Below are 26133 nucleotides of genomic sequence, written 5' to 3'. Positions count from 1 at the left end.
TGCAGAGGACCTGCACATGCAGCGAAAACTGAGCTACACCTGCTCCTTAGTATGTTAATTACTCATAGCATTGTAGAATGGTTTAGGTTTGAAGGGACCTTAATGAACACCTAGTTCCAGCCCCCCTCCCACTAGAACAGGTTGCTCAAAGCCCCATCCAGCCTGGCCTTGGGACACCTCCAGGGATGGGGCATCCACAGCTTCTCTGGGCAACCTGTGCCAGTGCCTCACCACCCTCAGAGTGAAAAATTTCTTTCTGATACCTATTCTAAATCTCCCCTCTTCCAGGTTGAAGCAGTTCCCCCTCGTCCCATCACTACACGCCCTCGTAAAAACTCCCTCTCCAGCTCTCTTGTAGGCCCCTTTAGGTACTGGAAGGGGCTATAAAGTCTCCCTGGAGCCTTCTCTTCTCCAGGCTGAACACCTCCACCTCTCTCAGCCTGTCCCCACAGCAGAGGAGCTCCAGCCCTCTTCACCCCTTTGCTCCTCACCACTCGCCCACCCCCAGCTCGGCCCAACCTGGGCCTGCCTTCCCCTCCGGCTGCCGCCACCACCACGCGCTTCCGCCCGGGCCTGCCTATCGCCGGTGTCGCGCCAAGCGTGACAGAGGGGCTACCGAGCCCCTTCCAGCCCCTCTTTGCCTCAGGGAACCGCAAAGCTTTGCTTCGGCTCCGGCCAGCCATGGTGCGGGGGTGACCCCAGGCCACTCCGGCCCCTGAAGGCGATGGCGGCGGGGGGAGAGAACGGCGGCGGGGGAACCTCGTCCCGCAGGTGCTGCAGGGCGGCGCGAAGCCGCCGCTCCCCATCCCCTCAGCCTCCCCCCGCCCCGCCGCGGGGGCGGACCCAGGTCCAGCCCAGCGCGGGGGCCGGGTCGCCGCCGCCGCCGCTGCCGCCGCCCCCTGGCGGAGCCGCCCGCCGTGCCGCGCCGCGTCGCGCCGTGCCGGGCCGGGCGGCGCCGGGAACCGCCGGAGCTGGAACTGGTACCGGTGTCGGTCCCGCTGCCGCGGCCGCGCCCGCCGCTGCTGGGGGAGGCGGTGCCCGCGCCGCGCCCCCGCGCCCCGCCCGCCCCCGGCAGCAGCAGCAGCGGCAGCGGCAGCCTCAGCACCTCCGCCAGCTCCGCCGGCAGTACCAGCGGCAGCACCATGGATCTCTCCTTCATGGCCGCCCAGGTGGGTCAGCGGCTGCGGGACGGGGCGGTACGGGACGGGAGGGCGGCGGGGGGCGCATACCCTCCTCGCGTTTTCCCCCGCAGCGGCCTGGGGAGAGGGCGAGGGGAAAGCAGAACCGGGGGCGGGGGGGGGAGCAGAACCAGGTCGTGGAGGCGCTGCGTGAGGAGAAGTTGGCGGGCGCAGCACCTGTTGGCGCCGAGCGGCGGGGCCCGCCCCGAACCGGCCCGGCCCGCTTCGCTCCGCTTACCCCCTTTCCCCGGGCGTTGGGGCGGCTGCACCGCCGTGGGGCCGGGCAGCGGGGCAGCACCGGCCGGGCGCCCTCAGGCAGGCCGCCCGCGGGAACCGGAGATGGGTTTTTTCAGGTTCTTTGCCTCCCTCCCGCCTCAGGGTTCTGTGGGCGCCGCGGTGTTTTCCTGAGGCGCCGTCTTCGCCCGCGGAAGGCGGCCCGGCCGGTGTAGAAACGCTCCGCTCTTTGCACGAACAAATGGGTGAAATGGCAGCGAAGTTGTGGATTTCAGCTCGAGGTGTGATTCACGGGTGTCAGTGCTCCAAGTATATTGATGCTTAATATACTGAGAAGTACGTAAGAAGCCACTCGGAGCCAAAAATCATCGTGGTGAATCCAGGTGAATTAGGTTTTTAAACAGACAGCGTTATGCTTCTGGAAAACTCACACGCACTGAGCACCCATGTCATATTTTTCCAGGATCGTTTCTTCCATTCGTGCGGATACCTAACTGTATGTATGTAGCTGGGTTGTTTGTTTGTTTTGGTTTGTTCTGTTTTTTTGAGAATGATTGGGATCTAAGTTTGAGCTTTTGCCAAAAAAACACATCACCTACTATTTAGAGGTGGAGTAGGGGCCTGGGAGGCCTTTCCGCACCGTTCCTGCCTGAGCACTGGCTTCAGCTGGGTCAGATTCAGTTTCCACCAAATCTGATCCTCGCTGAGTTGTTCTGTTTCATCAGTGCAGTGGCTGTTTTGTCTTGTTCCCTTCCCAAAGTCTGCTTCTGAGGGGGTGCCAGGCTCTGCCTTTCGGAAGCTAGCAGTGGGCTGTCCAAGAATCTTGTCTGTTTGGAAGTATTTCAGAGAGGAATGTTTTGGTTTTTTTTTTTTTTTTTTTTTTAAGGAAAACCACAGTGGGGAGGAGGGAAGCATCATTTCATGTCTTCCTGCGAAGCGGAGTATTCAAAGGGAATTTCATATGTGTCGGGTCATTTTTCCTGTGGTCCTTCTCAGCATGACCAGTGAGCTCCCTGTGTCCATCTTTTGTTTCGTAAGCAGCGAGTTGAAGTGGAATGTCCCTGTTGCACAGAAGCAGAGGTGCAGTGCAGCGGCAGGTTTCACCAGTGGTGTGTGCTGAAGCTGGGACTGGTGCTACCCTTTCCCCATCTACACTCCCCCTTATTCTTGCTGTTCCATATCTCATGTGTCTTCTACCCTAATTCTGTGCATTTGAGGGGTCACAAAGCTGTGTGCTTTAGTCCTCTCAGAAAAGTTCCCTGTATAAATATACTTACTAAGGTTACTAATGCAACAATTTACAGTGAATTAAGTGCATTTCTTCCTGATTCTCTAGGGTTGATGTATTATTTTCCTTTGTCACAGCAAGTGACAAAGAATTTTTTTTTCATTGTTGCTTCGGTGAATTTGGGGAATCTGCCTTTCCTTTGGCAACATCTTTTTAAGGAAGAAGAGTACTTATGTTAAAACTCCTCAGCAGGGAAAGCTGTGTGTTAAGCGAGGTTCGCCCTGTCCGACATGGGTCCCTGAGGCAGAAGAGGTAGAAGCTTTTGTCACGTTTCCCCTGCCCCCTCTAGACACCACCCAGCAGCATGGGGATGAGGACAAGCTGCAAGAAGACTGGGGTATGGTTACACACAATCCTTCCCGTGGCATAGTACACCTCAGGAAGAAAGCATGGAATACCTTGGAGCTGTCTCTGCCACAAAGCCCTTTGGGTGGTGAGGGGAAGGCATGAGGCAGTCAGGGTTCCAGCTGTCTCTCCCAGCAGGGACATGAGGCTTAGCAGGTCTGCACAGCATGGGGCATGTAATTAACCTTTTATGAGCTGTAGGAGAGGATTTCTTGGGCTCCTCTTCTACTGGAGAAAACAAATCCAGTTGTTAAGTCGCTGCATACAGCGGATGCTACGCTTACCTCTGTTACTCCCCTGTCACAGACTTCTTGTACCTTTCGTTCTGAACTGGGCAAGCCTTTCCATTCCTGTCACCACAGTGTCATTTAACCCTCAGAGTGTCAATCCTCTCTTCTCTTCTCTTCTCTTCTCTTCTCTTCTCTTCTCTTCTCTTCTCTTCTCTTCTCTTCTCTTCTCTTCTCTTTTCTCTTTTCTCTTCTCTTCTCTTCTCTTCTCTTCTCTTCTCTTCTCTTCTCTTCTCTTCTCTTCTCTTCTCTTCTCTCTCTCTTCTCTTCTCTTCTCTTCTCTTCTCTTCTCTTCTCTTCTCTTCTCTTCTCTTCTCTTCTCTTCTCTTCTCTTCTCTTCTCTTCTCTTCTCTTCTCTTCTCTTCTCTTCTCTTCTCTTCTCTTCTCTCTTCCCTGCTGTATCTTTTTGTCTTTTTTATGACTCATCTCTGTGGCTTGTCTGGTGGTGTGGTCCATTGAGATGACCTTCAATAGGGCATATGTGAGAACAAAAGAGAATTATTGACCTGGACTCTGCTCCTAACCGCTTTTAAAGATACTCTGCCATCATACTTATTAACATCTTTGTGACCTACAATGGGGATTGCATTTTACCAGGTACATTAATACTCTATACCAAAATAGGTAATACCTAAACTGAGATGCTTAATAGTGTAAAAGCAATCGTTACCTTTCAAGTTAATTTAGTTTCTACAGGATACTGTAGACTATTTATGTTCCTGTAAGTTGCTTTGTGCATTATTCTTATCACACCTTTGCACCGCTCATTGTGGACCCAAGTTGGCTTTGCTGGATGTCTTGTGAGACACCATAAATGATCTGTTCCTTAGAACCCCTCTGAGTATGCACAGAGACAGAAGGTGTGTGTAAGTTAGGTTAGTACTTTCAGCCTCAGTGATACTGCGGTGTGTTATGGAGGCTTAAAATCTAGCCTGCTCTTAAGTGCACAGGGTGAAAGTGTAAGGCCAGGTAATGCAATAGCTAATGGTGTCTTTTAAGTAAAGTTTTGCTGCATTTGCTAAGAGGTTCAGTGGGTGAGAGTTTGGGCATCTGGATAAGTGTATTAGTATGGTTACCTCTTCAGACATCTGAATACAAGGGACCCTGCTTTCTAAAAGCACTGGGTATACAAAGCTATCCGAATAAACTGCAGCTTTCATATTCAGCTCCTCCTCTCCTTTTTAAGATATCTGTGAGACAGTTTGTGCCTTGGAGGCTCTGAAACCATTTCATGTGCTAGCAGAAAGATAAATTAAATGCCCCCTGAATGATATATTTGATGCTGTAGAAAGGATAATGTTTTGCTGATAAAAATTGTTGTTGTGGAACAGGAGATTGCCAGGTAGTAACGCTAACAAATCTGTTCAGTGTAGATAGAGCACGGAGGTTTGGATGCCCAGCTTAAGCAGCCACACCTGAACATCTCAGCTGTAGTACATTTATTAGCTATGTCATGAAGAACAGCTTTTGACTGTAACAATTAAATCCGTTGTTAAAATAAGCCTTTTTGCATCTGTGTGTTCATTGTTTTTGCAGGCTTGGGTGTTCTCGGGTCTGCGGGTGCTCTAATTGATTTTGGTTAAGGTCAGTTGTGCTAATAAGCATGACTCATCTGGTCAAAGCCTATTAACTAGCCCTTTTTTTCATTTTTAATCCGGATTTTAATTAAAAGTAACCCTGCACACCTCAAGATACTATGCCAAAGATGTTTAGCCGCTGGTGAGCTGTATGACTGCCTTGTTTCTGTGTGTAGTTCAGTGATTTCAGAGTGCTCTTGTAGTCTAGGTAACCTCAGAAATAGCCTCTTCTTAGAAGTAGAGACTTTTGCTTCCAGCGTAAAAGCCTGCTTTTGGGGGGTGCTAAGCGCTGGATCCAGGCGAAGAGCACTCAGTGCTTTTCAGAAGGGGCCTGGGGTTTGCTGTCAGACGCCCAGTGGTGAGCTGCCCCCCTCCCCGCTTCTGACACACTAAAATTAATATCCATTTAGCAACCAGCTAAAGCATTTCTGATGGAAAAAACTGTAACAATGAAAATTGCATCTGGGTTAATGGGAGCAGGGTTGAAACGTATTCAACTGAAAAAAATAGAGGTGCATAGTGGGGAAAAACTGGGAAGCTAGAGAAGAAAAAAGTGATGTCATGGACTTCAGTATGATACAAATCGATATGAGCTGAACAGCACCTGCAGTCATAATGCCAGTTATGTGTTTTTCAAGATTTATGTTTGCAATTTAACTTACCCTCGAGTGATTTCTGTAATTTTTGTTTCATATTGAAAATGAGGAATGGATTTCTTTAACTTGCAATATTTTTATGGTCATGTATGTCTCCATATAGTAAAAATATTATTTTAATTGTCAGATAAACGATCTTTTATTCTTTTACATGTAGAACAGGGAAAAGCTAGTAAGAACCTTGGAAGCATGGCCATTTCTGTGGATTTTTCTTGGTCTCAGTCATATATAGCTTACATATGACTTATCTGTTGATTCTCTATGTTCAAAAGTTCTTTGTAAACAACTTCTGAGGATTTGAAACACAGTAAGTTGAATTCTTTATGCTTAGTTTCAATGACTAACAGTTGTATTTTTGTAATCTTTAGTTTCTATTGTGGTGTTGAGGATTATTTTTTTTAATAAAAAAACATTATATGCTCCAGGAGCTAGAGAAACACATGAACAAGTGTTGTACAGAAAGCAAAACCATTTAAAATAATAAAGATAATTTAAATTTAATCGGTTTTGTGTTCTGTATTATTCTTTTAGGATTTCAGGTCTGGTCAGTGATCATTCAACTCGCTTTGAGCCTTTCATTGCATTGGCAGTAGTTCAGGTCACTTTCCCCAAAGCAGGCTGGGGATCCTTGGTACCTTGAAGTAACCCTATAACTGCCTATAACCATGCCAGTGTAAGAAGTCCAAGGCTGCCATGCCTCAGTATTAAATATATATATATATTATTATGAGCTGCATAACTTCTGGAAAGCACTAAAATACACAGTAAACTGAGTTTGTTTAGGACATGTTTGACTTAATGCTCATATTTTCCTGAAGATGCAGACTTCCTATATCTATGCTGCAAAACTGGTGTGTGTACAGAGGGTGTGCTTGGCATTTTTGGACACCCAACCACCTGAACAGAGCTGCTGCATTTCCTGAAATCCCAGACATAGGTGCAGTATCTTTTAATTCCTTTCTAATGAGATTTCTGGATGCTAGAGGATGCGCAATTGGGATCTGCTGTACTCTGCTGTATCAGCACAGAGGAACTAGAGTGCAGGATAATCCTTTATCTGTTTTCCCACTTTGTGTATTCTCCATCTCAGGAGGGTCAAGAGGGATTCAAAGCCTTTATTAGCTGTGTGCTCTTTCTACAGCAAGGTAAGCTGAAGGTATTAAAAACAAGAGGGTTTAGATTTGTGGGTTTGGTAGGTTATCCCCACCAGCTCAAAACAGAATACAGGCTACTTGCTTAACGCGAGCTTGTGTGTGTGCCTGTGTGCACCATATATATGCCGCAAAAGCTGAATTCATTGCCTGCTTCCAGAGAGAGACCAACCTTTCGGTCATGGTCCTACTTGGAGAATCTGTGAGTGACGGTGCTGAATGGGGTGGTCATTTGGAAGCTTTGACGTTGCTGGTGTAAGCTTAGGACTAATTTATTCTACTTTTTCCTTTAAAAAGTTTGATTGCCAAAACCAACCTCTAAGCTAAATCACATGGAGAATCAGGATTTAAAGACCTCTTCTTGTCAAAAGCTGCCTTGATTATAGTCTAAGACCTAAGACAAAACTTCTTTGATCCACAGCATCAAACATTAGTGATGTCAGCTAGGAGGATGTAGGCATTCACTTAATGTGACCAGTTCAGTGCTTACTTATATATAGCATAATAGGGCACTGACCATTACTCTGCCAGCTATGCTTTCTTCCAGAGGTTAAAGTAATTTTCTCTGGCATCTGTTGATTCCTTCAGAATGTCTTGACCTATAATAAATAGAATCAAGAAGCTGAAAGAGCAGATCTGAATTTAACTGTGGATGTCTCAGATGCTCAAAGTACAAGCTTAAGTTCTGATGCCTCACTGTGGTATGGCACAGCCACAGGGACCAGCTGTGTAATCCAGGTGTTGCAGAAATCACAGAATGGTCAGGGTTGGAAGGGACATCTGCAGATCATCTAGTCCAAGCCCCCTGCCAGAGCAGGGTCACCTACAGCAGGTTGCACAGGATGGCGTCCAAGCAGGTTTTGAATGTCTCCAGAGTTGGAGTCATAACCACCTCTCTGGGCAGCCTGTTCCAGGGCTCTGCCACCCTCAAAGTGAAGAAGTCCCTCCTCATGTTTAGATGGAACTTCCTATGTTCAAGTTTGTGCTCGTTACCTCTTGTTCAGTGGGCACCACTGAAAAAAGACTGTTCCCATCCCCCTGGCACCCTCCCTCTAGGTATTTATAAGTATTGATAAGATTCCCCCTCAGTCTTCTCTTCTCCAGACTAAAAAGACTCAAGTCCCTCAGCCTTTCCTCATAAGAAAGATGCTCCAGTCCTCTAATCATCTTTGTACCCCTTTGAATCATCTTTGTAGCCCTTGAAATCCTGTTCTGTTTGCAGAAATCAGTGGTGTCCTCATCCAGGCTATTGCTAGTGTTGAGGTGAGAATAATTTTCTGGAGAAGTCTTTCTGCTAGCTGCTTGGCGCAACTGCTTTAGATTTTTACTGGTGTGGGGGGCATGAGGATTCCCTGGACCTGCTGCAGTAACAGTGCATACTGCATTTCCAAGTCTCATATAGCAGAAATTTCTGTGCCAACAAAGCTTTTGAAAATTCTGCAGAGATTTAAGCACACTGGTTTTGTAAAGTGTTGATACGGCACTATGAAGGAGGCTGTTGTTCCAGGATTGTGCTTGTAATTTCTGTCAAAGATGCTAAAAGCAGCAATTCCAATCCAGCAAAACACTTAAGCACTTACAGCACTTGGAGCACGTGTATATTGTTCCAGTAACATCAGCAGGACTGTCCACTTGCTTAAAATGAAATATCTCAAAGCCTGCCGCAAATGGGGCGAGAATGCTTTGCAATTCATAGGAAAATGTCCTAGAAGAGCAAGAAGAAATCAAGTATTGGTCATATTATTAACCCAGGGAAGGCTGAGACTATGTGTTTTGGAGTCACTGTATTTCCATCAATTAATAGCATGACCAGTTTCTCATAGGAGCTGCTGAACGCTAGAAGAGGAGGATGTGGTAGGAGGGAGGTGGCAGGGAAGGGAGAGTAGAATGTGGCTTATGTGATGCATGTATTTGTGCAGGCTAGTTAGGTGCATCCTTGCACAGGGGCTTTAGAAGATACTCGAAATAATATCTTTGTGTTTCTTGTGCCGATTAACTGAGACTGATTCTGTGAAGTGCTTTTTTTTTTTTTTTTTCCAATCAATTACATGATTTTCAGCAGTTGTAGGCTAAAGAGTGCATAAAGGGAGCAGATTTCACATATTTCTGTCTTTGTTGAATGTGGAAAGGAGGTTTGTAAGATGACTGCAAATGGACACATTCGCATGCATTAGAGAAAGCAGGAGCTTTTCACAACACAGTTGATGGCAGCACCAGGGGTCCTGCTGTACACAGAAAATAGCTACAGACAGCAGGTAGGAGGAATGAAGACTGAAGCAGCCAAACATACTGCTTGTTCAGGTGCCTGGTATTTCTTTAGCAGTAAGAGCCCAACCCTGTCCGTACACCAAGCAGTAATGCTCTTGGCAGATTCGATGAGAACTGAGTTTCTGGGTAGCAACTGGGTAGCCCAATGGTATTGGGTCCCCAGAATCCATAGGCTGGAAAATCTAAACTGGTTATAGATTTTGGGTTTTTTTTTAAGCTTGTATTTGGCTAATCTAGGCTGAATTTCTCAATTCATTGATGAGCCGCAAACATTGGGCAGGGCTGTTTTAAATTTTGTTGGAAACAGAATAGATGCTGGCAATTAGGAAGCCAGTTTCACCATTTAACTGCTCCTAACCTTATTCCCGTAATGGGCAAAAGCCAAAAAACCTCAAATGATTCAAAGGGTTGCATGACAAGTAAAGCAGTGTGATGCTTTGGTGACCATTGGTACACCATCAAATCAAATAATTGATCAAAGAAAACATGAGAGCATTCAAATGAGGTGTAGAGATGTGGAAAGCAGAAAATTAAAACAGCAACCCAAGTAAATTCAGCAGTGACCAGCTCTGTTAGCTTGCTACGTCTGTCTGCTGGGGCTTACTTTCCTTGAAGGTATTTTCTGTCATGAATTGCATTGTATGCCTAAGCCAGTGAGGTCTGTTGGAGTCCTCTGTTGTTTTGGCAGGCTTCTTGGTTTGATGAGTGTAATATCCTAAATTGGGTTAGTGTTAACCCCTTCCACTGTTCACAGGGGTGATGATTTTTAAAAGTGACTTTTGAAATAGTGATGGTGCTCTGTTGTTTTAAGTGGATACGTACTCAAGTGTGAAAGGAAGGACCTTGAAAATTGCTTGGAAACTGATGATAGTCATGTCACCCATCAGTGTCTTGGTCTACTTCTTGTACTGGTGGATACGTCAGGAGTTGCCCCATTTCCGTGGAGTAGCAGCAGGATCAATGCAGTGGAAGCCTTCGGCCAACATGATCCTGACGTTGCATATGCAAGCTGTTAGTGCTTGGGCACAAAAAGGATGAGAATGAAGTGTGTGAACTCCTTGCCATCTCTTTTGAAGGTGATGAGTGTCCAGGATCTGCTCTCCTGTTCCCTCTGGTGCTACAGTGAACAATACCTGTCCCTACATACAGCATTGAATAGGAGAAAACCCCATGGCCAGCGGTGACACCAAGACTGAGGGCAGTGAATGCTTAATGAATGTATGCTCTGCGGCTTTGGATGGATTACAGGGACCTGAGGCAACACGGGGTGGAAGATCTCTCCTTGCAAATATGACCATGCGGGTGTACACAGCAGCCAGAACTGATGCTGTTAATGGCAGTCGCTACCCACCATTTCTCTCACTGGCTCGCACACCCACACAACACTTTCATGTCCGTCTCGCAGCACCGGCTGTTTGAAATGACACATACTCTTAGACTGAATCTTTAGTCTTTCTTTTCTGAAAGCTGAATTCTGTGCTCTTTGTAGCTGCCAGAACCAAAACCTACCAAGCAGCAGCTAATTAGAAAACATTGTTACAGTCGCTTCAGAAAAGCTCAGTGCCTCTTTGCAGTAGGCTGTTGGATACAGGGTCAATTCTTTTTGTTTTGCAAATAGATTAACTCCAGTTTAGAAATGCTTCAATATTTTTTCTTTTTAAAAAAAGCTTTTAACCTCAGCTGGTTCTTTTTGTTGTAATTTTGCTTGTAAGCCTTTCAAAAGTTAGGAAAGGCAAAACAGTCTAGGAATGAGCCATGAGCTGAAACAAAATCAAACTACCATCAACTTCCCCTGTGGATTATTTTTTTTTTTCTGCCAAAACAACTGGATGAGCATTTGCAAAATGTGGGAAGAAGTGCTGAACCTTGAAATGTGCTGGGTTCTAGGACTGATAAAAGCTACCAGCCCCACAGAGTCACTCCATGGAAGTAGAAAGGATAGCTGTGTCTCTTTGTAGACCCCATGTGTGGAGGTGTTGAGGTATATATTCAGAGAGAAAAAGTACAACTGAACTGATGAGGAAGCAAAAGTGTTAAAATGGAAAGCTTTAAAGGATTTCTGAAAGTGCAGTTGATCCAAAGAACTTGGAGCACCTGATCACACTTAAATTCTCTTAGCCCCCAATTAAGTATATGCTTAAAGTATGTGAGTAATCCTCTGAGCTACACCTCTGTTCAAATGAAGTATAAGTGCCTTGATAATCTGCAATAAGTGGCAAAGCGTTTTGAGGTATCATAATAACTTTTTTTTTAAAACTGAGCTCCACTTGAAATAAATTAGGTTGCTCCTTTCCTCTCTCTTCTGCTCTTTGTAACTTTTTCTGGACTCTTCTCAGGGAATTTCTCCCACCTTTTCTCTTGGAAGGAGGACATGTTATATATGCACGCAACTCAGGTCTGCTGTCCTTTTTGGTATCTTTTTTCTATGTCTGTCATATCCTTCATCCTTACCTTTTGTAAATTGTTTCAGATGCTATAGCTGCACCAGCTCAAGTCCAAATACCACAAAGACTTAAGCTTAGATCTGGAAGATGGGAGCCAAAGAGTAAATATTTTTTCTGTTCAGGGACAGGAGATAAAAGTGGAACAGAGCAGCAGACTAAAACACTACAGTCACTGAAAGGGTAAGAGTAGTAAAAAGAGTAAGTGGTGATAGCTGTAGAATCTAAACCCCCGGGAATGGAAATGTTACCCCTTCTGCACTGTTTTGTGTTTTGGTCACTCTCCAGCTGGAACAAAGCAGCTTACAACCTCAACTTGAAAAGTTCTGAATTCTCTTTTCTAGATGCTGAGCCTGGCAGTCACTTGGGATAAAAATATTGAAAATGAATTCACAAATGCTCCTCTCTCTTTGTCTGCCCTATGATATCTTTTCCCCCAGATATCTGGAGGAAAACTTTATCAAATATGTGGTTATTAACATTAAGGCATGGCAAATGGTTGTTCTATAATAGGAACCAGGCTGTGAAATGGTTCATTCTGCATTGGTCTGTGAGCCATCTGATTGAGCATGCTGTGAAACTGTGCAGATGGCCAAGGCGGTGAAATCCTGCACTGATTTGTTTTCAGGGTGGCAGATGTTTTATTCTCCTGGTGCATTCTCTGGCATTTCTCACAGACATGAAACAGAAGCAGAAGAAACTTAATTGCTGTGCTCTTTCTCCCTTGTTGTCTAAGGTAGTTTGGCAACTCATTTCTCCTGTAATCTTACGAAGCATGAGAAGAGGTATGCACCTCCTGACTTCTCTTAGAACAAACAGTGCTTTATACTTTCACAGGTAGCCTCCTTTAGCCAGGCAGCTGTAATTTTCAGCATGGGTCGTTTTCATGGTGCATCTCTTGCTTATTGGTTTAGTGTACTTGATACCCTTAATGGTGCTCGTCTTTAGATGAGCATTTGGATGACTAAATAAACAATCCTGCCTCTAAAACATTTGTCTCCTGACCTCTGATCCGCACAGTACATAGCCAGCAGAAGAGGAGGGTGTGGAGAAGACAGAAGACAACATGCTGATGTAAGGTGCTGTCTAGGCTGCCATGATAGCAACCCCTTGCTCTTCCTTAAAGCCTTTGGGTACCAGCATATGCCGCAGGGAATGCTGAAGAAGTGAAGGGAAATGGGAGACAGCTAGCAAAGGTAGTTTGGCCAAACTCTGATGTCTTCCTTGAGCACACAGAATGGTATGATTTGAATCGAAGTAGACAATGCTGGCTAGCTCCCGAGAGCCAGCTCATTATTTCTAAAACTGTTGGCTTTGGAAATGGCAAAGCCAACAGTTGTTAAAAATCTTAAATTTAGTTCTAGAGGAGAATAAATGGAATTAGGTGGGTCTCTTCTGAAATGAATGTTAGTCTTGTCTTGCCACCTGATCTTTGCCATTAGAAAATTAATCACATAGTTTTATGCTATAAGTTTAGCCTTGCCTCAGCAAGAGTGTAATTTCATTGATAGAAACAGAGTCAATAATTTTTTAGTGTTAGCTTTTTTAATTAAACAAAAAAGATTATTTCATACCTTGTATAGCACATAGGCTATCAGGATAATTCAGCTGGACTCCACCACATCCATGATACCATTTTTTACAGAGGTATGTAACATTTAGGGTATGGATGCATCTCCATACTTATTCCAGAGATCTGTGGAACCCTACAATATACGCAGTGGTTGGGCATATACTGTCATGACTGAGACCTTGTACCCAAACACTGTGATCATCTGTGGTGCCTGGACTCCATCCTGCCAGACTTTGGCATGACCAGGGAGGAGAGGGACCTTACTTGCAAGCTGCTGTGTGTCCAAGCTGGGCCAGCATGGGCACGCACGCTTGGGCTGGCAACCAAAGATGATATATGGCTGTGTCTGTCGCCTTTGGGTGGCTCCATGTTACTGCTGTATTTCAGGATTGTTGTCCAACTGCTACATGCAGCAGTGACTTAACCTCTTACTCAGTTCAACTTCTAATGTGATCTTCATTTTCATAAACCTCAAAGCTTCTTATAAAGAGTGTAAAGTTTCACCTGCAAATAAAGGATACAGAGAGGGAGGCAGTTCTTCCCCATGATGCCACAGAGGAGATAAGGATCTTACTGAGAACTGATTCCCAATTTGGCGCTTCCTCAGTGGGGGAAGCTTAAACTGGCCATGGATGGCAGAGGCAAAGCAGCAGATGCTTCTTATGTCACGTGTGTGCAGTCAGGTGGCCCAGCAGGTAATGCTCAGAGCATCCTGTGAGTTCTTCTGGATATTGATGAAGTTCCATCTTTAAGCTTACAGCCTTGCCTTTCAGTACTGGATTCACAACTATCAAACTCCAAGATTTTGATTTATTTTTTTTAACTATGGTGTGATTTCCTTCAAAATGAATCTAGCAGGTGATTTTACTGAAGTTTGGAAAACTGGGACTGTCAGACTCTGCACCATTCCAGTAAAGCTTGGCCAGCTGGCAGAACAGGGTGTGCTCTTCCCCAAAAATAAACAGCATCTCTCCAAGTGCTGATTTTGACAGAAACCCCAGCATCAGTTTAAGAATAATACAGCTCATGTATAACTCTCTGCCTGAGGACCTTACTACGGTCCTGTCAGTCCTAGTAGCCATCCTGTTCACCGCCTGTCTGGCAGGAGGAGCAGAGCGGTGACAACACAGGAGATGCTGCAGCTGTCACACCTATTTACAGCTTCTCAGTCACTGACATGAGAATAAACAAACACAGTATTCATGCAGTTGCATGGTTAGCAATTTATTTTTCAAATCAGTCACTTGAAAAATATGAAGGCACAAGTAAAATAGCTCTGTCAGCGCTTTCTCTGCGGTTGGCAACCTAGTGCTTGACCTGAGGGTTTCTCTCTGTTTCTGTTAATTTAATACAAGAATTAAGGTAAAGGCCAAATCCTTTCACATGTTTCTCCTCTGAGTGAAGTTGTACCAATTTAGGATGTGTCTCTCCAAATGCAGGAACATACTGTTTCTTGTCCGCTGATGCCATTTTATTCCCTGATTTTATTACCCACTTCGCAGTGATGAGTAACTATTTTACATGTAGGCAAGTGATATTTACTGTAAAAAAGGCTAAGTGAATTTGTAGTTGAGCAAATGTTTAAAGAAATAACAATTAGAGATTGATTTCCCGTTTTGTTTGAAAACACTGAGGGGAAAAAAATTGAAAATATAAACGTTTTGTCTTTGATAGCCAAGAAACAAATACTTGAGCTCATTGCATCCCCAGAAATGTGGTCATGAAAGTGGCTGTATTTAGTCATTAAATCTTTATTAAAGTCGAACAATGGCTGATAGTAGACCATTTGTTAACAAAGGTTTAAGTCAGGAAAGTCAACAGCGTTAAAATCTGTGGTCTGTTCTGGGGCCTGAAGCGGGAAAGTCCCAAATATCAGAAGGAGGGTGAGCCCCTAATAAGCCATGCAGACACCATATCTGGGGACTTGGATGTTGCGCTCTGGTTTTCCTTCTGTCTCCGCTTTCCTCCTCCTCAAAGCTGTGGAGGGGACCACACAGAACAAGCATCTCGCAGCAGGAGCTGTATTTTTGGCTTGGAGATGAGAGCTACCCCTGAGCGCAGCAGCTTGGTTACAGAGTCTGATCATTGGAAATTGCGCTCAGCAGCTGGCTTTTGGAGATGTGCTCCAGTACAGTGGCTGCTACAAAGGGGTTTTGTAATTAGGCTGACCTGCGGTCGGTGTTCCTAACTGGGACTTACTGGTCCCTTAGGATGTCACCTGTGGGTTGGTTTCTGAAGTATGTGGGAAACAGTGTGATTGTGTATACTTATAAACTCAACATGGACAGCATTCTCAGGGTTGTGACCTTAGAGCTTCAATGAAACATCTTATGCTTCTTTGTTTCATCTTATTTTGGGAAGCCTCATCTCTGCTGCTGCCACCTTGCTTTAACGTACCGATCCAGCCTTGCACCTCATTCCTGAGTGTTAGCAGCCCATGGCAGTGCTCGAGTATCTCTGCTACCATTTGACCCTCCTTTACCATGGCTCTGTCTGATGGTGCTGTTCCTTTCCTGCCCGCCTCATCAGCTCGTAGCAAGAAAGTTGGGTGCTTGTCTCAGGACTGCTAAGAGATGTATTTATTCAGTAACTTAAAAGCATCATCCTGCGTAGGATCCTGTACATGAATGTGGTACCCCCCACTAGTTCAGCAGTAGCCGAACTGTGCATTTCCCTGGAGGGACAACAATGTAGCTTCCAAAATGTAGAAGTCTGCATGTTTGCGCTTTTTTTTTTTTTTTTTTCTCCTACTTAGATTTTTCCTCCTGTTTTTCTAGATAATGATAAAGCAGACTTGCTTTTGTGAGCCCGGGGATTTCTGGAATCAATGCTTCAAGCAGCACAACTCCCATGCGTCTTTCAAGTGTGCTATGATACAATTTATGCTGTGGGAGCATTTATTTCATGCACAGTGTGGGCTACATTTACTTTTGTAGGTCCAAATTCAAATGTGGGCTGTGCTGCCCAAACCCAGCCATGGATTTAGGTTGTGGGAACCATTGGCAAAATCCTGACTTCTCCAGAATTGGATTATTTTTATTTTTAATCTATTTCACAGAAGCCAGTAAATACTCTCCAAAACTGTTCTTTGGAAAATGTGACAAATTCGCAAAGAGACAGGTCGATGGGAACAATTGCTGTTAAAAGGCAGGGAAGCAAAACAGCGGTGAGGGCATATGTGCATTCACATCATGTAAACCTGATGCCTACCAGTGGGAGCCCACGCAGGCTCTCCTCCCTGCCTGGGGAAGCCCCGCAGCGACAGGATGCTGCCTGACCTTATCGCCACTTAAGGAGAGGGTTATCCCTGGCCATATCGCCAGTGTGCAGGAGCAGACGGCTTCCCGTTCACACATCCCGGGCAGAGTGGTGGCCGGTGAGTGCTGAGGAGCATGTGGGGATGGAGGACCAAGTGGAGGGTGACACTGCTCTTCTGCTCTCCATCTGCTGCTGCCCACCAGCACAGCTGCCCTCGTCTGCCAGAGCAGAAGGGCCTTTATCTGAAGAGCAAAAGGGAGAAAGGGTGGTTGCAATACAGTCGCTCCCACGTGTTGTTCAAGGGGCTCCTCAGGCCCACATCTTTGTGCATGTGCATCGAGCGCTGGATGCTGAGGGCAGGCATAGAGCATCGGTGGGAATAAACACACGCCTCGCCTCCATGGCGTGCATATGTCCAAGGAAAAATAATATACATGCTAACATTATCACATGCCTGAGACATATAGTAGAGTTGGAAAATAATACACAGGAATCACAAGCAGATGTAAATCCTCTTGCTGTTACTGTCTTCCAGGTGGTGTCAGGGGTACTGGGTTGATAGCTGCTTCTGCTGCGAAGTAAGCAGTGTGAATGCAGTGCCCACAAACTGCTCAGCAGCGGCAGAGTCCCTAAGTAAAAGGCAAATTAGCCTTGTACATACTGCAGAGGAAATAACAAGTGACTGCTGAACACTTTGCTGTTTAGCTGGATGCAGAGCAAACTGGGACCGCTATGAAGATTTGGAAACCTGAAATGATTAACCAAAGAAACAAGCTTTTTTTTTTTTTTTTTTTTTTCTTAGTCTCTGGTCTTTCTGTTGTCTCTCTCAATTAGTTTCCTGATTTCATGAGAGGACCATTTATATCATAAATAAACCTTTGTGCCACCCATCGCATCATTTTGTGTTTCCCTTAAAAATCTCATCTCCTAATTCAAGCTGGCCTACAATGACCTCTTCCATTATCCACTTTATAGATTTCAGGGATGACTTTTTCCATATATACCCTCAACCTTGCATGTAGTGTACAGGAAACCCACTTTATTGTTTTTTTCCCAGAAAACTGTCCTTTCTTAAAGTCAGCAAAATGCTGGGCAATGGCTGGACTGCTGGTGCCCATAACCTTCCAGTTGTAGTTCTGTCTCATTGCCATCTTTGGCCTTCTCCTGTTCCTTTATTCTTAGGTTTTGATCAAGACTTTTTTATTTATTTTTATAGTTCCTGTGGGATCCTTATATTTAACTCAAATTATTAGTTACTAGAGTTAAAGTACAAAATTGAAACATTTTCAAAACACAAGTATTGGAATATTCAGCCCATTGAACACCATTTTCAAGGAATTTTATCTTTTTCTCCACATCTGTGGAGAAAACTAACGTACCAGTATTCCCCTACGTGCATCCATATATAACTGAAAGCTGTTGGCCCACCAGTGGTCCTCCCAAAATGTTCTCCATAGGCACTGGCTGTTCATTGTCCTGCTCCTGCATATCAAGTAGCTGCACCCTTTTGTCTAAACAGTGAATTGGGTTACACAGGAGCCTAATACCATCCTGGGTGCATCTTATTCTGGCCAGCCCTCTTCAGTGTCCTTCAAATTATGGGTAAAGCCAAACAAATAAAGAACAACCAATAAAAAAATGCAGATTAATTAGTTTAAATAACTATATGGGATAAACAGAGCAGTTCTGAAAGCTGCTAACAGTGCTGCTAAACCCTGTTAGTCCTTCTGTTTTAATGCTCTCACCTCAGCAGCAATGCGTAGGAGCTCTCAAGTCAGTGAAGCTAACAGGAAAGAGTAATTGCTTTGTGGATATCCTTCTTTGTGCAGACTTTCTTTCACTGAAGCAGTCTGAGTTCACACGCATCTTTGTTCAATTGTCAGGCGGCTCTCCTGAACACCCAAGTCAGCCCTGTGAGTGGGAACAGGCAGTGTGTTTGCATCTGTTCTCAACTATCTGCTGGTTTCCCCCTCCTGTTCTATCAGTGAGGCATTTTTTGTACCTGAGACAAAACCAATCTCGTGCTATTGCGTATGCATCTGTTTTCAGACTGGGATTTCAGAAGTGTGCATTCAGAGAGAGCTTTTATGTATCGGTTCATTACAAAGACTCCATTTCAGCTTCTTACTCTTTGTTTAGATTTTTCACCCTGTCAGTGAAATTACAGTTGTCTTCATACATGTATGTCAAGGTGGGATAAAGATTGTTTTCCCCTTCCAGGCCATCTCTGATGAAATGATAGTTGTGTGTAGCGTTTCTGCACCTCCTCACTCCACTTCATCTTTTAAATCAAGTCCTCTGAGCAGCAAGTTCAGGTTAAGCAGTGGGAATTTGTAGTTGGCTAGGTGGAAGCTGAGGTTGCCTGGCATGTTTTCAACAAATGTACTAGTCCTGAGGACAGGGATTGCATGTCTGTGCTGGCTCCAGGTCTTTGAAGAGGGTTGAAAAAGCTTATGTGCGGGATACAAATGAGGGTGTCTAAAAAGAGGTGGCTATTGCCTTGAACTGAAGTCAGCACCTTTATATTATATGTCAGATATACTTGGAGTGGTTTGGGTCCAGTTAGCATTCGTCAGGTTTAGATTAATTTCTTTTCACTTTCAGTATCTTTATGGCAAAAAAGAGATAGATTTAATACATCCGAAATCGTGATACAAAACAGCAGTTCATTTTTTATTACAATTACATTTAGTCTTGCTCATAGCTTCTTTTTCTGCATACATTTTTCACTTGACAGAACAGGATGACCAGCAGATGTAAAGGGTATCACCAGGAAGAAACTTTCTTACATGTACCTTCCATGCTCATTCATTTCTGAGCTGTGAAGACTAGTGCATTGGTGTTGCGTAAGTCAAGCATTTACATTTACACTGTGATACAATACAGCATAGTTAAGGTCATAGACCTCCTGCTTTGACATGACAAGTATCCTTTCCTTGTCTTATTCAGCGTTTTGTGTAAAAATGTTTGATTTTTCACTGAGAGATGTTGTTAATAGCAACTGACACATTTATTTTAGTTACATCATGTCTCTTAATCAACAAAAGATCACAGTAACCTTTTGAGAAAGTAGAGTACATCAATATCCCTATAATTCACTGCACCAGTGTCAAACTTCTCCTGCGCTAAATATCTTGTTTGCATTTCTGCAAAGGAAAGAAACATGTCATCATCTAAATTACAGGCTTTAATGAAGGCCTAAAATGAAAATAATATGGATTAATTAATATTTTAAGGTTGTCAACTCATTTTTGGTTCATCTTGTTCTGTCTGTAAATGCCCAAGTATAGTTGGCAGATGCTGAAGCTGCATTTTCTGGCTTTTTCTACTGTCATAACTACAGATCAACAGGGATCAGCTGTGCACTTTTCAGTCCCAGAATGCCAGGCAGCCTTTGACCAAAACCACTCATGGTCTAAGTAATTGGGATGGATCAAAGGCAGGAGAACAGGTATTAAGTAGAGGAACTGGAGCGGTAAGAGGGGAAATACAACTGGATGAAAAAAATGAGGGAAAATAGAAGGGTAATGGGAGCAGAGAAGGAAAGATGAGAGTGAGATGGGAGAAGGGATAAAAGATGAAAGGTGACTGAAGTGCAGATAATAGAATCATAGAATATCTAATGTTGGAAGGGACCCATAAGGATCATCGAGTCCAACTCCCTGCTCTTTGCAGGACCACCTAAAAGTAAGTAAACCATATGAATAAGAGCATCATCCAGACATTCCTTGAACTCTGACAGGCTTGTTGCTGTGACCACTTCCTGGGGGAGCCTGTTGCAGTTACCAACCACCCTCTCAGTGAAGAACCTTTTCCTAATGTCCAGTCTGAACTTCACCCGATGCAGCTTCATTCCATTTCCTTGTGTCCTGTTGCTGGTCACCAGAAAGAGGAGATCAGCACCTCCCCCTCCACTGCCCCCCTTGAGGAAGTTCTAGATTGCCATGAGGGCACCCTTCATCCTTCTCTTCTCCAAGCTGGACAAGCCAAGTGACTGCAGCTGCTCGTCCTAAGTCTTGCCCTCGAAACCTTTCACCATCTTGGTTGCCCTCCTCTGGACACACTCTAATAGTTTGATATCCTTATACTGAGGCATCCAAAACTGCACACAGGTTTTGCTCTACTTTCTCAGTTTGATATTTTTCAGCACACCCAGCCTGAATATCTTGGGTGATATTAGCTATGTCTGTCAGTCTTCACTGCTTGATCATAACACTGCTCTGGCACAAGTTGTTTGGGGAATGGCTATTTTCCTCTAGCTTAACCCCTAGAGAAGACAATGGTGCAAAGAATTGACATGAGGCAATTATCTTTTGTAATAAGGACCTTTCCCCTGCTGTAGTGCATACATGGTGTTTTCTGAAGAGAAGAATGGCCATGCCCTTGTATTTTAGCCTCTTGGTGAAAAGTGTTTAACACCAGCTTTTGGCCGATCTGAAGAAAAAAAGCTATAGGAGTTATTCTTCTAACAGAAGTAGGAGAACAGCTTGCTAGATTTTGCGTTTGTTCCGTGTTGTGAAGCCACGTGTTCGTTGGGACTGGTGAAACCAGATATAGACAAGAATGATTAAAAATTAACATCAGGATATCACTAGTGCATTACAGATCAAGGGAGCTTTGGAGTTAGAGGTGAGCTGAACAATGGTAATCCTTCAGAGATTCATCAGCTGGTTTTGTGGTAGACAGTGAAAAAGTGCAGAAAGCCCTGAAGAGCTTACAATCAAAGCAGATGAGATAAGGCAAGAAGGGAATCAATCAGAGGGAAGGATTAAGGTCCATAAAGAAAATTAGTTCCACTTTTCCTTTTTTTCCTGCTTCATTGTGCAAATAATCAGATTTGTAACACAGATCTTGCTGTGACACAAATCCTGACTGGCTGGTTTTGCTGCTCTTCTGTGTGTGTGAGCAGATTCTTGCTCAAAGCCCATTGTGTTGGGAGTCTTCATGGGCAAAGATCAATTGGCAGCTGGGCGCTTGGTTCCAAGCAATAGATAAGGATTTTCTTGACATGAGATGTATGGTACTGTTCAGTGAAAGGTGCCAGTTCATTCTGAAGGCAGATGTGACCCAATGATATTTACTCAGTAATGAGTCATGCACTCTAATGTTTTCTAGAAACTTTTTTTTTCCTTTTTTTCCATCAGGTCAGCAAGAATGGAATGAATTGTTAATATTCCTTCTTTTTTTTTTTCTTCTTGCCCAACTGTAAGGAGCTTGAAACAGAAAGGATGGGTCAGATTTACAGGGATTGTGGGTATCTAGGGACAAAGTGTATTTTTGAAGAAGAACTTCAGCTTTTCTGCAGCTTCTCAAAGAGCAAGCACTTTCCCTCTGTGGGAATACAAGTGGTACCTGCACAGCAGGACTTTAGAGAGAAATGGGTCCTAATGGAAGGAGAGAAGTAGAAGCTAACTCTTCTGCTATGGCTTGGGCGGGCTAGTGAACAACCCTTCTATCTCTGGAGCTGGCATGCAGACTCCAGGCTCTGCTTTCACCTTGGAGATGGTGGCACTGGTTTTGTTGTTTCAGTGCTGGGGATAATTTAGTGCCTTGTGGGAAGGAAAATGCTGCTGTGGGCAGAGCTGCAATACACAGCCTGAGATCCCTACTTGGTATTTGAAGAACATGTTTAACATAAATGGTTACCCTTATGTGTGTGTGGAAATTTGTGTGTTCATTCCTCTTTTCACACTGAGCCTCTGTCCACCCCCAGAATTGAAGGAGAGGGACAGAAGTTTTTGCTTCTATTTCCTCTTCCTTCTCTATTTAAGCTGTAAGAACAAGAAGCTGCTTTTAATAAAATTGGATGAAACGAGGTTCATGGCAGCAGTGCTGCATAACTCCAGACTTGAGCTTCATTTTGATGTGTTCTCATTTGAGCTGGGAAGACTCAAGCTTGAGAAACATGGCCTCAGACTGGAGAATGAGTATATTCATTTCCCATCTCATTCTTTGCAGATCTTGCAGCAGAAAGATGAAGTTGACCAAAGCCCACTGTAAAATCTGTAAAATCTTGCAGGACTCATGTCTGAAGTAATTAGAAAGACTCTCTTGAATTTCTTGGGAGGAGGTCTTCTCTGGGCCAATGTGAAGTACAGAAGGCATATATGACTTCCTAACAGATTGCCTTCCCCTGTACGTATTTCTGATGTACCTCTCCCTTCTGACCCCTTGCCTATCTGCATCTGTCTTCTTGTATCACTACCTTCTGTCAGCAGTATGTGATGATCCAGAAACCCAGACGAGATAGCGAAGAGAAAGGAGCATGCTGTGGCTTCCCAAGCCACAGTCAGGAGGGCCGTTGCTTTTACGTGCAAAGGCTGTAACAGGCACCAGCACCGTGTGATGATTATTCCTCTTCCTGAAACTGCGTGGTGCAATCTAATTCTCTTATCTCCATCGCAGTATCTCAAATCCCAGTTGGTCTAAGCAGGGTGTTGAATTCTGTGAATATTCTTTAGTTGTGTCTTGTCAGTTTTGCCTGCAAGCGTATAAACCCTGCAGCCCTCTGAAATCGGTGACATGATTGTGTATGACAGTCATTAGTGGGTGAAACAGAAATCTGTCTGCGAGCATCTGTTTTGAGGGAGCCAAATATAATTAAAGTTTAACCATGCTGCATTTGCTCTTTTATTTACTGCGGCCCCATCCTTCTTAGGGATTGCAATCCCATTTCTTGTGGTCCTTCTGAGGAGTTTGACTTGCTGCTTTTTGTCATTGTGTGTGTGTTTCATCTAGGTGTGTTTTGTATCACAGGCTGGGTCAAACAGGTTTTTCAGAGATTCACTTCAGGCTAATGAAACTCTGCCTTCTTGAACGTCTGCAAGATTTTCTCAAGGGGAATCCTTTCTGGTTTTGGGTTGTTCTGAATGGACAGACTCTACACTGCTGTGTTTCCTAACATAAATCAGGTGAAAAAATGACAGGTGTGATTTTTTGCTTATAATTCCCCCAAACTGATATTATATTATCGCAGTAAATGTCAATATAAAACTAATGCAAAGAGGAGACCTGGGTTCAGTGAATTCACTGCTTTGATTTTCTCATGCATATAGCAGACATGGATATGCCATGCATAGGTAAAAGATATCTGACAGCAGTTGGTTGCTTACACTGTATTGGTTTTTGGTATAAAGAGCCACTGATAATAAAAATTGCAAGATATAGTCGTAAATTAATTACACAGTAGTCGAAGTGCCTAGGCAAGACCGGGCCCTCACTGTGGCGGGCTTTGTGTAAAATAAAACTAAATGAAACCGCAGTGGAACTGAACCATTCTGCCAAAAAAACAACCTTGAACTTTTAGGAAGAAGTAAGAACAAAAAAAAAAAAAAAAAAGGGATGAAAGAAGCATAGAGAAATACAAGTTTCTGAAGGTACTGACTCAGGCAATAGCAAGGATGCAAATAAGAGTTTCTTGATGAGCACCAGCCTGCTTGTCCATGGCCCCCAGTATGTCTCAAACTACTCTCTTCCAGTTGGGTGGTTATCTATGATCCCTAGTGTTTATGCTTTGAAGCCAGCAGAGCTTTTCCACTGTCTTCTACAAGCTCTCTAGATTGTACTGTAATGGGATGTGGTTTGGAATTGGCCTGAAACCACATTGTATTCATCTCTTAATTTTGGTTTGTTCGTCTCACTGACTTAACTTGTATTCATACCAGCAATCTGGAAAAAAAGGTTCAAGGGAAATTTGTGCATTTCCCACAAAGGATCCTGAAGGATTTTTTAAAATATTTTATCATTTCCCACTTCTGTGTGTCATTTGTTCCTGAATTGAGCTGGAGCTTATTTTTATGTGGTGAATCTCTAAGCTGGGCAGTCATCTGGCATCAATGTACTGCATTTTATCTGTTACGTTTCCATGATGCTGTTTGAGCAACAGGATGGATTAAATGTGTTTTTATTCTGTAATTAATTCTATGTACTTGCCAATAATTAACTAATGTCTTTCCTTAACTTAGAGGAACTTCAAGTCATGGTAAACCACAGAGAAAGGAATTATGTTCTCCCTTAAGGCTGTAATGCAGAGATCGATTTTGTACAGTCTCTCCAGTCAGGGTATGTGTTATGATTTTATGGCATGGTTTCCAATTTATTTTCGAGGGAGAACTGGATCAGGTATTGAATGTGCTAGTAAAGCTCTCAAAGCAGCATCTGTGCCTTTTAGTGCAAAGGTCTTATTTTGGCCTTGGAGAAACTTTGCATAAAAAGTTGTCTTGAGTTCAGGCCTACCAACAAATACGTAGAAAATATTGTTTTCTTTGGAACGTTTTAAACTTTCTAACTCGAAATCATTTTAACTTGGGTGAGCATGGTCATCTTTATTGTGGTCATCTATTTGTTATCTGATGCTGCTTTTATCCCTTTGACCATACTTTCGGCTTACCATCATTCATATTACAAAAGGACTCATGATTTGCAGGGCACTTTCAAAATGACAAAATTTCCCACTTCTGTGTGGGAATTGCAGAATTGCTTTAAAGAAATTATAATTTCTTTTGAGGAATCCTTCCCTTTTTCTCTGCTGTTCCTTGTATGACTAGCTTATTGATTTAGTTATTTTTAAAATGGGTCTGTGTAGATAATTTTAGATGTATGTGTGTCTGTCACTTTTTTTACTGCAACTCTAAAGCCTTTAGTATAATAATGGGAGTAGGAAATAAGCACCAGCACCTAACAAGGTAAAAGTTTCTCATATAAACTTGCGAATGAGCAATGTGTGCACTCCCTCAAGATTAAGTACTTACATTCCCATATATTGCCAATGAATAGCAATAGGTGTCTTCCCAAGGGAAATCTTGATGTCCAGTTTAAATTCCTAAATTTCCCTCCTTTTGATTGGATGGTGAATTTGAGAACATTTTTAACGAGACTGCTTCTTGAGGGTGCAAATCAGATGGAGTGAACCTCTGTCTGTGTGTTGTTTTTTTTTTCTGATGGCTTTAATTGCTTCTTGGGGTATCTGTTGCAATCATTTTTCTTTGTGAATTTTCTTCCTGAGCTCTCAGTACCTCGTTGTGCTATGGATTTATTCATGCAAGACACAGAATGGTGGTGTGGGATGCATAAGTGTCTTGGAGATATTTTTGAAATGGAGATCTTCAATCCAAGCATTTCAAAATATAGGTGATTATAGCTGAGAGGGATGCTTGCATTTTTGCAAGTACTAGATATTTGCACTGCTGTTACTGAAAGACTCCCATGCTGCTTCTTAATATTCCTGTGCTGGATTTTTGACAAGCAATGCTTAGCTTGAAAAAGGCTTGAGCTGCAGTTTTGAAGACACCAGCGTGGCTGGGGTAAGCCCCGCTGTTGGTAGACGGAGAGCTGTCAGGCTGCTGGGGCGAGGGAGCGCCCTCTTTCTCCCCAGAAGCAACAACCTCTAGGATATTTCAGGGTTAGCTGAGATCAAATGTCCTTTGCCTGTTACCTTTTTTTAAGAGGTCTCTCTTATTAGGCAGTCCATCCGAGTTCAAAGGCTGCAGGAAACAGTGCAGGGATATCCCAAACCTCCATTTTTAACTGGGCTGTGCCTGTATCAAAACCAGTGGCTTCTGGGTGAGAATCTTTATGACCTCTCCAATCTTTATCTCCTTCATTTTAATCTTTTTACTGTACACATTTTAATCTTTTTACTGTACACTCATTGATGCCATGAAAAAAAAAGAGATTATTATATTTTACTTAAATTGGCTTCAGTGGGGTCATAAATAAAACCTCAGCATGGATGAAAGTATGGTAATCTAGATCAGTGAGTTCTTATTTGCCTGAGTGTATAAGCTTTGGGCTGAAGAATCCAGCCAGTTCTTCAGTTGTGTTGGGAACTGCGCAGCCATGCTATCAAGCTCAGGGACAACAACATTTATCTCCTGTT

The sequence above is a fragment of the Vanellus vanellus genome (assembly GCF_965231255.1).
Source record: "Vanellus vanellus genome assembly, chromosome: 6".
In the NCBI taxonomy this organism is placed as follows: domain Eukaryota; kingdom Metazoa; phylum Chordata; class Aves; order Charadriiformes; family Charadriidae; genus Vanellus; species Vanellus vanellus.
This window is presented reverse-complemented; position numbering follows the sequence as displayed.